Genomic DNA, 11174 nt, shown 5'->3' with positions numbered 1-11174 from the left:
GACACATGACTGGAGATATGAAGAAGTTCATTCTACTGGAGACTAGAACTGGAGGCAAAGTAACATTGGGAGACAACACTACCAGGAAAGTGATAGGCTCAGGTATTGTTGATAATGCTAAGAATTTTTTAATTAAAAATATCTTATTAGTTGATGGTTTGAAGCATAACTTGCTTAGCATTAGTCAATTGTGTGACAAAGGTTTTGATATTAAATTTTTGTCTGATAAATGCCTGATTAGTTTAAATGATAAACTAGTTTTAAAAGGAAAATGAATGAACAATATTTACATGTTAGACCTTGATTGCATTGATAGTTCGAATTTATTTTGTTTGAAAATAATAGTTGAGACTCATGGCTATGGCATAGGAGACTATGCCATGCTAGTATGAAAACACTTAGAAACATCACTCAAAAAAACCTAGTCATAGGCGTACCTAAGTTAAACTTTACTAAGGATCACTTATGTGATGCTTGCCAACTAGGAAAGCAAGTCAAATCATCATTTCATTCAATTAGAGATGTGATCACCTCTAGGCCATTAAAAATCCTACACATGGACTTATTTGGACCCGTTAGTACAGCCAGCCTATGTGAAAAACATTATAAATTTGTGATTGTAGATGACTTCACTAGGTTCACTTGGGTAAGATTCCTAGCACATAAAAATGAGTTTTTTGAGGAATTTAAGGTATTCTCCACATGGATTCAACAAAAATTAGGTTGTGAAATCTCAATAATACATAGCGATCATGGTGGAGAGTTTCAAAATGATAGATTTGAATCATTTTGCCAAGAGATAGGAATAGAACAAAATTTCTCAGTCCCTAGAACACCTCAGCCAAATGGTATAGTAGAAAGGAAGAATAAAACTTTGGTAGAAGCTGTTAGGGCAATGTTAGCGGAGTACACCCTTCCTAGATACTTTTGGGCAGAAGCAGTCAACACAACGTGCTATGTTTTAAATAGGGTAAATATTAGACCTAAGCTGAATAAAACTCTTTATGAACTCCTTAAGGGCAGGACACCGAATCTTTCACACTTACATGTCTTTGGGTGCAAGTGCTTCATCTTGAATAATGGCAAACATCCCTTAGGAAAATTCGATCCCAAGTCTGATGAGGGTGTCTTCTTAGGTTATTCATCTGTAGGTAAGGCCTATAGAATCTTTAATAAGAGAACCCTAGTAGTATAAGAGTCCAACCATATAGTATTTGATGTATCAGATAAGTCCTCTGAATATAAAATTGAAGATGATGAAATAGAGGCAATTCAAGGAGTAGAGACTATGATCTAAGGAGAAAGGGTAGAACCTCAAGAAGATCTGCCTAGAGAATGGAGATATTCTTCTAGTCATCCTAAAGATCTGACTTTAGGAGACTCTTTAGAAGGTGTAAGAACTAGGCAAGGACTTAGTAAGGAGGTTTTCCATTCAGCATTCATCTCTATGATATAACCCACAAGTATAGATCAAGCCTTAGGAGAAGAATTTTGGATTGTAGCAATGTAAGAAGAGCTGAACCAATTCACCACAAATGATGTTTGGGAGTTAGTTAAGAGACCTAAAGAACAAAGTGTGGTTGGGACAAAATGGGTCTTCAAGAATAAGGTGAATGATTCATGAACAATAATAAGGAATAAAGTCAGATTAGTAGCTATGGGGTACAACCAAATTGAGGGAATAAACTTTGAAGAAACCTTTGCCCCTGTTGCTAGACTAGAAGCCATAAGAGTGCTCTTAACTTTTGCTTGCTTCAAGAAATTTAAATTATACCAAATGGATGTGAAGAGTGCATTTTTGAACGGGGTAATTAAAGAAGATGTTTATGTTGATCAACCCCCGGATTTGAAAGTTCACAATTTCCAAATCATGTATTCAAATTAAAAAAATGCACTTTATGGATTAAAGCAAGCACCTAGAGCCTGATATGAAAGACTTAGCTCATTTTTACTGGATAGATGATTTGTAAAAGGTAGTGTAGACACTACACTATTTCTACAAAAAATTAAAGAAGAAATTATCATTGTTCAAATTTACGTGGATGACATCTTGTTTGAATCTTCGGATAAAAACTTGTGTGATAAATTTTCAAAAATAATGAGTAATTAGTTTGAAATGAGCATGATGGGAGAACTAAATTACTTCCTTGGCTTTAGTTTAAAACAAATGGAGAACGGAACATTTCTTAGCCAAGCAAAGTACATTAAAGACATTTTGAAAAAATATGAAATGGAGAATGCAAAACCCATGAACACCCCAATGAGCTCAACAATTCAATTAGACAAAGACCCTAATGGAAAGTCAGTAGATCAGAAAAAGTATAGAGGAATGATTGGATACCTTCTTTACCTAACTGCCAGTAGACCGGACATTATGTTTAGTGCGTGCCACTGTGCCCGTTTTCAAGTCGATCCTAAACAGTCTTAGTTAACTACTGTCAAGAGAATTCCTAGATATCTACTATGCACCTCGAACTTAGGAATTTGGTATCCTAGGCACAACACTTCCTTTGAAATCTTAGGGTACTCAGATTCTTATTTTGCAGGATGTCGGATAGACAGAAAAAACACCTCTGGTACCTGCCAATTCATCGGACAATCATTAGTTTCTTGGTCCAGTAGGAAGGAAAACTCAGTATCACTTTCCACACCCGAGGCAAAATATATTGCAGTATGAAGTTGTGTTGCACAAGTACTATGGTTAAAACAACAAATTCCTGACCTTGGCCTACCTGTCAGAACCATTTCAATTATGTGTGAAAACACAAGCGCAATTTACATCTCTAAGAACCCAATTCAGCACTCTCGAACAAAACACAGATATTAGACATCATTTCATTAGAGATTACGTTGCTAAGGGAGATATAGAATTGCATCACATTGCTACAGGAGATTAATTGGCTGACATATTCACAAAACCTCTAGCATTCGACACCTTTAGCACCTTGAGGACTAGATTAGGTGTCATAGACATAACTGCATAAATAAAAAAACTAAAAAAAACAAAAAAAAAATAAAATTAAAAAAAAAACAAAAAAAAAATCTTTTAAGGCTGCTCTTGATCATCACACACTCACTACACAAAAATCACTAAATTTGACCTTGTATTATCATATTGTACGATACTACGATCGTACTGTATGGTATGCTTAATCTGCCAGAACACACCAACATCTAAATTTTGTCTCTGTTGATCGTATTGTACGATCTACATCATACGGTACTATACATTATTGCTCATCGTACGATACGATACCTACTATTCGTACTGTACGATCCACGTCATCAATGGATTGTGATGAATTTACGCTTGCTTGTACGTTATTATTGGTGTTCGTAATGTATAGATCCACTTTGTACTGTACGATCCACCTCAGCAAATGGATAAGAATGATATAAAGTAGTTTGGTACGATATTAATGTCACTTGTACTGTACGATACACCTATTCGTATAGTACTATACTTTTGGTCAAAAGTCGTACTAACGCCCTCGGTATGATCGATATTCTTCTAATCGTACTGTACGATACACATCGTACTGTATGCTTTGACCACCTTTTCCCAATATGATTCATCAGAATAGTTAATGCCATATCATACTGTATGATATCCTATGGTACTATACGATTCTGGAAAAACTCTATAAATTGGCTGGCAGGACTTCACTCACCTCCACTTATTCCTTCTCACCTTTCACTCAGCCTCTACACGATGTCTAGTTCAAGCAAGAGAGGTCATATGGTAGTGGGAACCTCATCTTCCTCTCGCCGCCACAGCGCTCGGTTCTTAAATGCTGACAATGAGGATGCATACCATAAGTTCAAAGCATGCAACATTACGCCATCCAGACTACTCAATCAGGAGGCTCTAAATTTCGAGGTACTGAACCTCTTTACTTCCACCACCCTCCAGTTCCTTCTCACCCTGGCCTTCCCATACCACTCTAAACTCTTTTTAAAATTCCTTGCAAACCTCACCTACACCGTCGACAACCTCACTTTTCACTCCTTTGTTTGTCGTCAAAATGTTGAAATTATAAAAGCCGACATCGCCCAATATATTGGGCTATCTACTGAAGGGCCTATGGTTCATTTACTTCTCACGAATGACTTTGACTGGAGTGAGGTTAATCAAGTCCTTAGGAATGCCACATTTTATCAACACCAACCTCACGTACAATCACTCACTCGAAACTCCAGAATCATTCAACACGTCTTTAGAACCTCCATTATACCCAAAGCTGGCGACCGTGTTAACATGAACCCGACTCTATCTGTCGCTTCATATCTTATTATGACCAACACTAAATTTGACGAGGCTGATTTAATTATTGACTACATTATGCATATGACCTTCGTTCGTCTCCCTACTATTCACCGAAAACAAAATATAGCTCTTGGTCACCTTATAGGATATATCCTCCAATATAAATATCAAATGACATATCCTGGTGAACCCGACAATCTTCCTATCTTTTATACGGATGCCTCTTTTCGTATTCTTTTCCATCGGGGACACGAGCCTGAAGAACCTAATTTTGATGAAGAAGAATGAGAAGATGCCCCGGCTGCAGCTCAAGTACGTCCACAACGATATGCACCACCCAGAGCACCTACACCAGCTTACCCTCACGACGATCTAGTAGAACATTTCGACCAACTTCAGACTCGTCTCGACACGCACATTCAAGAGCAACATCAGCAACACGAGACTGACATGCAATGGTTTGGGGAATGCTTTACTGCTATTGATCACCGCTTTGACACTCTCCTTTAGTACTTCTAACCAAACCCACCTCCACCACCAACTGATCAGGATCCTCCATTTAAATTATCTTTGTATTGTAGCTTTCTTTTCTTTCTTCAGTGTTTGCTCCTCTTTTTGGTGCTGTCAAAAGGGAGAGAAGTTTGTTGTAATTTTTATTGTGTTGTACTTTGTTTGTGTTACATATAATGCATTTCCTTTCGTATTGCATTTTCTCTTTAGTGCTTTTCGTTCTTATGTCAAAGGAAAAATAAAATGAAAAAATAAAATGCCCTTCGAACTTGCTAACAGCAAAAATTATTTGACATTATCAAAAAGGGGGAGATTGTTGCGACCCATGACCCCGAGGTTGAGATTTTGATGATGCCAAATAATGTTGCCTAAACTACTTTTTATTGAATATCATTTAATGTTTGCTATTGTCCGTGAGTACTAACATTTCAGGAAGAACACAAGCCACTCAAGACAATGGGAAGACTCAAGACTAGTTGGATTAGGAGTATGAGTTGGACAATATATTTTGTTATTTATTTTATTTTTTATTTTCATGAGTCTGGCCACAAACTGCACGTAAAGTCTGAGCAATCATACACACACACAGGGGGAGATGGTTTTTTTAAAAAGTAAAAAATATAGTTTTTCATTCTCTGGTAATCGTATTGTACGAATTTATTTCATACTGTACGATCTACTATTATAACACGTGTTCTGTGAACACATCGTATTGTACGAATACTATCGTACGGTACGATATATTTCAAATCCAAAATCCTAGCCGTCATGATAAGTTAAGTATGATAATTTGCGTCGTTCGTACTGTACGACGACGTTCATACAGTACGATCTATTTTAAATACATACTTAATTTAACCCGTGATTAGTGCAAAAAATTAAGGCTTAATTACAAATTAAAAATCGTACTGTACGAAACCCTTCATACAATACGATGAACAGAGATGAATTCTTATCTTCCCGGAGATCGTCCTGGACGATCCTGTGTTTTTTGTCTAATTGTACTGTACGATTACTATCGTACCATACGATGAACAGAGACGATATTTGATCATCCCAGAATTCATCCTGGATGATGCCTTGATTTTCACTATTCGTACGGTACGATGTAGATCGCACCATACGATGAACAGAGACGACATTTGATCGTCTCGGCTATCGTCCTGTATGAGTAGTGTGTTGTGAATCATATCGTATAATATATTATCGTACTGTACGATTCATTTTTGAACTATTTGTACACCTTCGTACCAGGACGAAGCTAGTTTGTACATATCGTAATGCACAACCAATAATTATACTGTACGATTGTAACGGCTACTTTTGAAATCTCAAGGATTTTGGAGCCCGTTTTTATGTGTAAAACTTGTCATATTTTGAGAACGAGAGATAGAAGAGGAAAACATGAGTAGAGAGAAAATCCTAGAGAGAGCTCTTGAGAAGATTGTGGGGTTGAGAGAGGAAGGTGAAGGAGAGCTTGGTGAGGGAGAAGAGGTGTGAGGGAGATCACACGATTGCTCCGATCTTGCTGCAACTTGCTCCTCCTGTGGCCCGAAAAGAACTTGTGGGAGGCTTTCTAAGGGGGAGACTCGTCTACGTCCGTTGACCTCGAAGGTACTCTGCCTTCTCCAAGAGGGAGAAAAATGAGAAGGTTCTCTGTCATCACCAGAAGGGTGAAAACAGTGCTTGGCACTCCACCACGCCGGGTTGGTGAAAGGGAGTATTGTATGGGCTTCTCTGCCTTGCCAAGGGGGGCAAAAGGAGAGATATTGTTGGTAGTGAAATTCCCGGAGCGAAGGACTCTGGGGAGTGGATGTAGGTCATGGTTTGAGCGAACCACTATAAAAATCTCGGTGTGCTTTTTTCCTTACTATTTTTCTTTTTACGTGCATTTTTATTTCATAATTTTTGCTTGGAAAATTTGTGAAAGAAAAAGATTTTATTGTTGCCCGTTGCCTTAAAAATTGTTTTAAATTTTCATGTTAAAAATTTGATAACACAAAAAAATTAGAACTCCTGCTTAGGTTTTAATTATTGCAATAAAGTTTTCACAATTCACCCCCCTCTTGTCCATCTAGTAATTTCAGCTAATACACTTAATCAAAAGTTAAAAAGATGATGATAATAATCTAATTAATATCACATATTATCTATCACAGATTTTTAACTAAATAGTTATAATAAAAAATGAAATTACAAAAAAATAATCTGTAAAAAATAAAATTAGAAAGAATACACTAGATTTTATAATGGTTCAGTCAAATTATGACCTACTTGCACTCCCTGAAGCGACCCACTCCAAAAATTGCACTATCACTATAGTGTCTCTTTTTTAGCCCCCACAGCTAGGTAGAGAAGCCCTTACAAACTCTCTTCCATCAACCTATTGCGGTAGAGGATCATACTCCTTTCACAGGCAGAGAACCTTGACTCCTTTTCACCCTCCTAGTGAGGTAGAATACTTGGACTCCTTTTCACCCTCCTGGTGAGGTAGAGAACCTTAAATCACTTTCACCTTCCTTGATGTGGTGGAGTGATCAGGTCTTTTGACACTAAAAAGATCTTCTTCTTCTCAAAACTTCTCTCAAGATAAAACTTGAATATGATGGTACTAAGATGTAAGCTTGTCGGAGCTACCGTGTGAAATTCTCTCCACACTCCCTTGAAACCCACAACGATTTCTTCTGCACAAACTCCCCTCTTTTTCTCTTCCTTTTAAGGCTCTCTTCACATTTTCTCCAGAAGAAAAATGACTCAATGCATGCCAAGAACTCTTAAAAAGTCTTATGAGAAAGCATAAATAGAGGGCTTAAAAAATCCTAAAAAATGAGTCCAGTCATCAAAGATCATACAGTACAATCGCATGATCGTCCAGTACGATGAATAGAATTTGACATGTTAGTAATGTATGATCATTAGTACAAATAGTTCAATTTGTTAGTGCTATACGATCATCAGTACGAATGATCAATCATATAGTATAATTAGTTCAACTGAAATGTAGTTCATCCAAGACGAATTATAGGACGACCAAAATTGTCTCTGTTGATCGTACAATACAATCCAGTTCATTAGTACGATCAAAATATCAAAAATAAGTAGATTCAATCGATTAAATATAGGGTTAAATTATGCAATATTTTAACAATCATATAATACGATTATGTTTATATAATATAAAAAGAATAATATTTTAAATTCAAAATTTTTCCTAACCTAATGAAGAGTGGGTTTTTTATAATTATAATAAATCATCTAGTACGATATGTTGTTCATATTGTATGATTAGCTATATTTAAAAAAAAAATTTCTAAAAAAATTAAATATTTTAATTAATTTCTGTAACACCAAATCATACAATATAATGTACATAAAATCATTTTTACTCTTCTTGTGTGTGTGTATTGTCACCTGTCTAACATACACCCTTATAGGACTTTGTTAAGAGAGTTGCTATTTGCATGTTTTACATTCTTGCAACTTGTATAGTTTTGTTGATTTCAAATATTATTGTTTTATGTGTAGTTATCTCCTAACACTTTTTGAAAGAGTTGTTTTTGCTCTTGTGTGTACTAACATTTCAGGAAAATCAAACTCCAGACTATAAAGACCTCAAATCAAATTCAACATGAGATACTTTCTGTATTTAAAGCTTGTATTTTTCTTTGAATTAAGTTTGAGAAGGAGTGATTTGTAATTGTGTGAATAAACACACACACTTAAGGAGATCTTAAAAAATTTGTACTAATCGTATAAGACGAACATAGTTTGTACATGACAACCAAGTCAATTATCTCCCCGTAAGAGCAATGGAATGAACAGGAATCGAAGAAAATTTTTCTAAGTCCTGATCATCCAGGATGAAGTGTATTCATCCTAGGATGAAATGTTCTCTGGAAAATTTTTATTCAGATAAAATTTATATTCGTTCTGGGACGAGTTGCTATTTGGAGTATTCTCATCCAGGACGAAGTGTATTCATCCCGGGATGAAATCTCCTCTGGAGAATTTTTGTTTAGATGAAATTTATAATCGTGCCAGGACGAGTTGCTCTCTGGAAAATTTTTGTCCGGACGAACCCATATTCGTCCTAGGACAAAGTGAACCAACTCTGAAATTTTAGTGATGTTCTGCAGTTTTTGGGAACCGACCTATGGAATAACCGTTTGTACCAGACGAACCTAGTTTGTATGGGATGATGTATATGTATAAAGTCATTTCGTACCCACATACATTAGGTTCATTTCCAACGCATTTAAGTAAAATCGTCCAGGACGATCCATGATCATACGGGACGATCCAATGCATATTGACTTGAAAATTTACAGTTTTTGGATGATTTTTTATGTCTTTCCTATAAATAGTCCAATCCAAATTGCCACTTAATCTGTTTGCTCACTGATCTTCGTGGCTATTGAAAGAAGAGTCATGGAGAGAGTGTAAGAGAGTGTTCGAAGGAGGATTCTTACTACTGGAGCGTGAAGGCTTCACTTGGTGTTCAAAGGTAAGAATCTTTACTTTTGATTTGTGTTTACTTCACTCTTTTCTCTCTTCCTTCCAGATTTCTTGTGAAGAAGATCTGTCAAGGAGATTCGGTTCTCTGCCGACACTTGAAGAGTGTGAACATCCAAAGGGTTCTCTGCCTACACTAGGAGAGTGTGAAAGGATGAAGGGTTCTCTGCCCACACTAGGAGAGTGTGAAAGGATAAAGGGTTCTCTGCCCACACTAGGAGAGTGTGAAAGGACGAAGGGTTCTCTGCAATATAAAATGTTATGTAAATCATGTATGTATTTCAAAGTTACCGCCCATTAAACCTAAAATTTTAGGTATAACTAGGGATGAAAACTCATGAACTCGAGCTTGAGTTTGCACCCCTAGTTATACCTGAAATTTTAGTCAACATACAAACATATATGCATTACAAATACTAGGAGAAATAAAGAGAAAATCAATAATATTTGTTATCATCAAAATCATAAACTCAGGAGCCTGAGTTGTAACGAAGAGAAGAAGAATTACATTATAGAAATAAGGAAGATGCATGATGGTAAAGTTTTCTTGTATGATTTTTTTCCTGGGTAAGATATGTTACTATTTGATTATAAGGAAATGTATTACCATGAAAAAATCAAATCTTGATGATTTGTTCATTTCACTATCATTAGAATTTTTCTTAATAGTGTCATCAAGATACAAGAAAAGAAAACTTTGTATGCCATCAAATTTAATGGGTAGATTGAAACCATATGATTATAGGGGTAAAGAATTCTTAAGAATGTATATGTGTTTTTGTTGTATTACTTTATTACTTTGTAGAAGAGAAGTAAGTAGTGAGAGATATTAGCTTATATAGTTGAACTTAATTGAAAATTTTGAATTTGAGAGTTATTATTGAATATTGGGTGCAATTTGCTCTGGTTATTGTGTAAATATGTCATGTAATGAATGATTTGTCATATTTTACTTTCAACATATATTTTATGTGATCTTTATCACTCATATAAAAGCATGTATTTATAATATTTGTTTATGTGTTTATTTACATATTAGTAAATCATGTTTAAATTATAGTGTCCTCAAATTACTTTTATATTCTGATTATTTAATTAACCCTTATAAAAATTATAATTAAAAATTATTAAAAATTAGGATAATAATAAAATCCTGGATCCTAGTTTGAATGAACTATATTTATACTCATAAATTAAAAAAAATAATACTTAACTCATTCAACCATTTGAGTTATTATCCTAATTTGAATTTATATGCTATTGCTACGTCTTCAAAAAATTATCTTGATCAGACACGAATCTCGATGCAAAATCAAGATGGAAGCTTCCGAAATTTAAATTGGGACAATCCGAACTCTGATTTCAGCAAACTTATTGTCGAACTGAATGTCTCGAAAATACAAACTGTTGCAAATCTATTTTTCATGTCTTATGTTTTGATGATTGACAAAACTTTTCAGGAATCGAAGATCGGACGAACAATAAAAGCTAGTTGAAGATTGTGTAGGTTTAGGGTTGAGTCAGTCTGTACTTTATTTTTTCTCTTCTTTAGTCTATTTGTAATGTCCAAAGAGACTGATCCTAAGTAACCCTACACACACACACACTTGAGAGACTTAGAATTTCTATTTTTACTCATATCGGCCAGGACAATATTTACATCGTCCTGGACGATCGGGCTTAAAACAAAAAATCTAAACAAGGATTCTTAATTAAGGCAGCCGTCATCAACAGATCGACCTGGACGATACGTGTATCGGCCAGGATGATAAGCTCAAAACATAAAGGAGTTGCCGCCATAGACAATTAAGGTATTATGTATTTTTTAATAATCGGCCAGGACGATCATTGATCGGCCTGGATGATATTCACAAATTATGCCTTA

Source organism: Dendrobium catenatum, unplaced genomic scaffold (assembly GCF_001605985.2).
Source record: "Dendrobium catenatum unplaced genomic scaffold, ASM160598v2 fragScaff_scaffold_915, whole genome shotgun sequence".
In the NCBI taxonomy this organism is placed as follows: Eukaryota; Viridiplantae; Streptophyta; class Magnoliopsida; order Asparagales; family Orchidaceae; genus Dendrobium; species Dendrobium catenatum.
Note: the sequence above shows the minus strand (reverse complement) of the source record.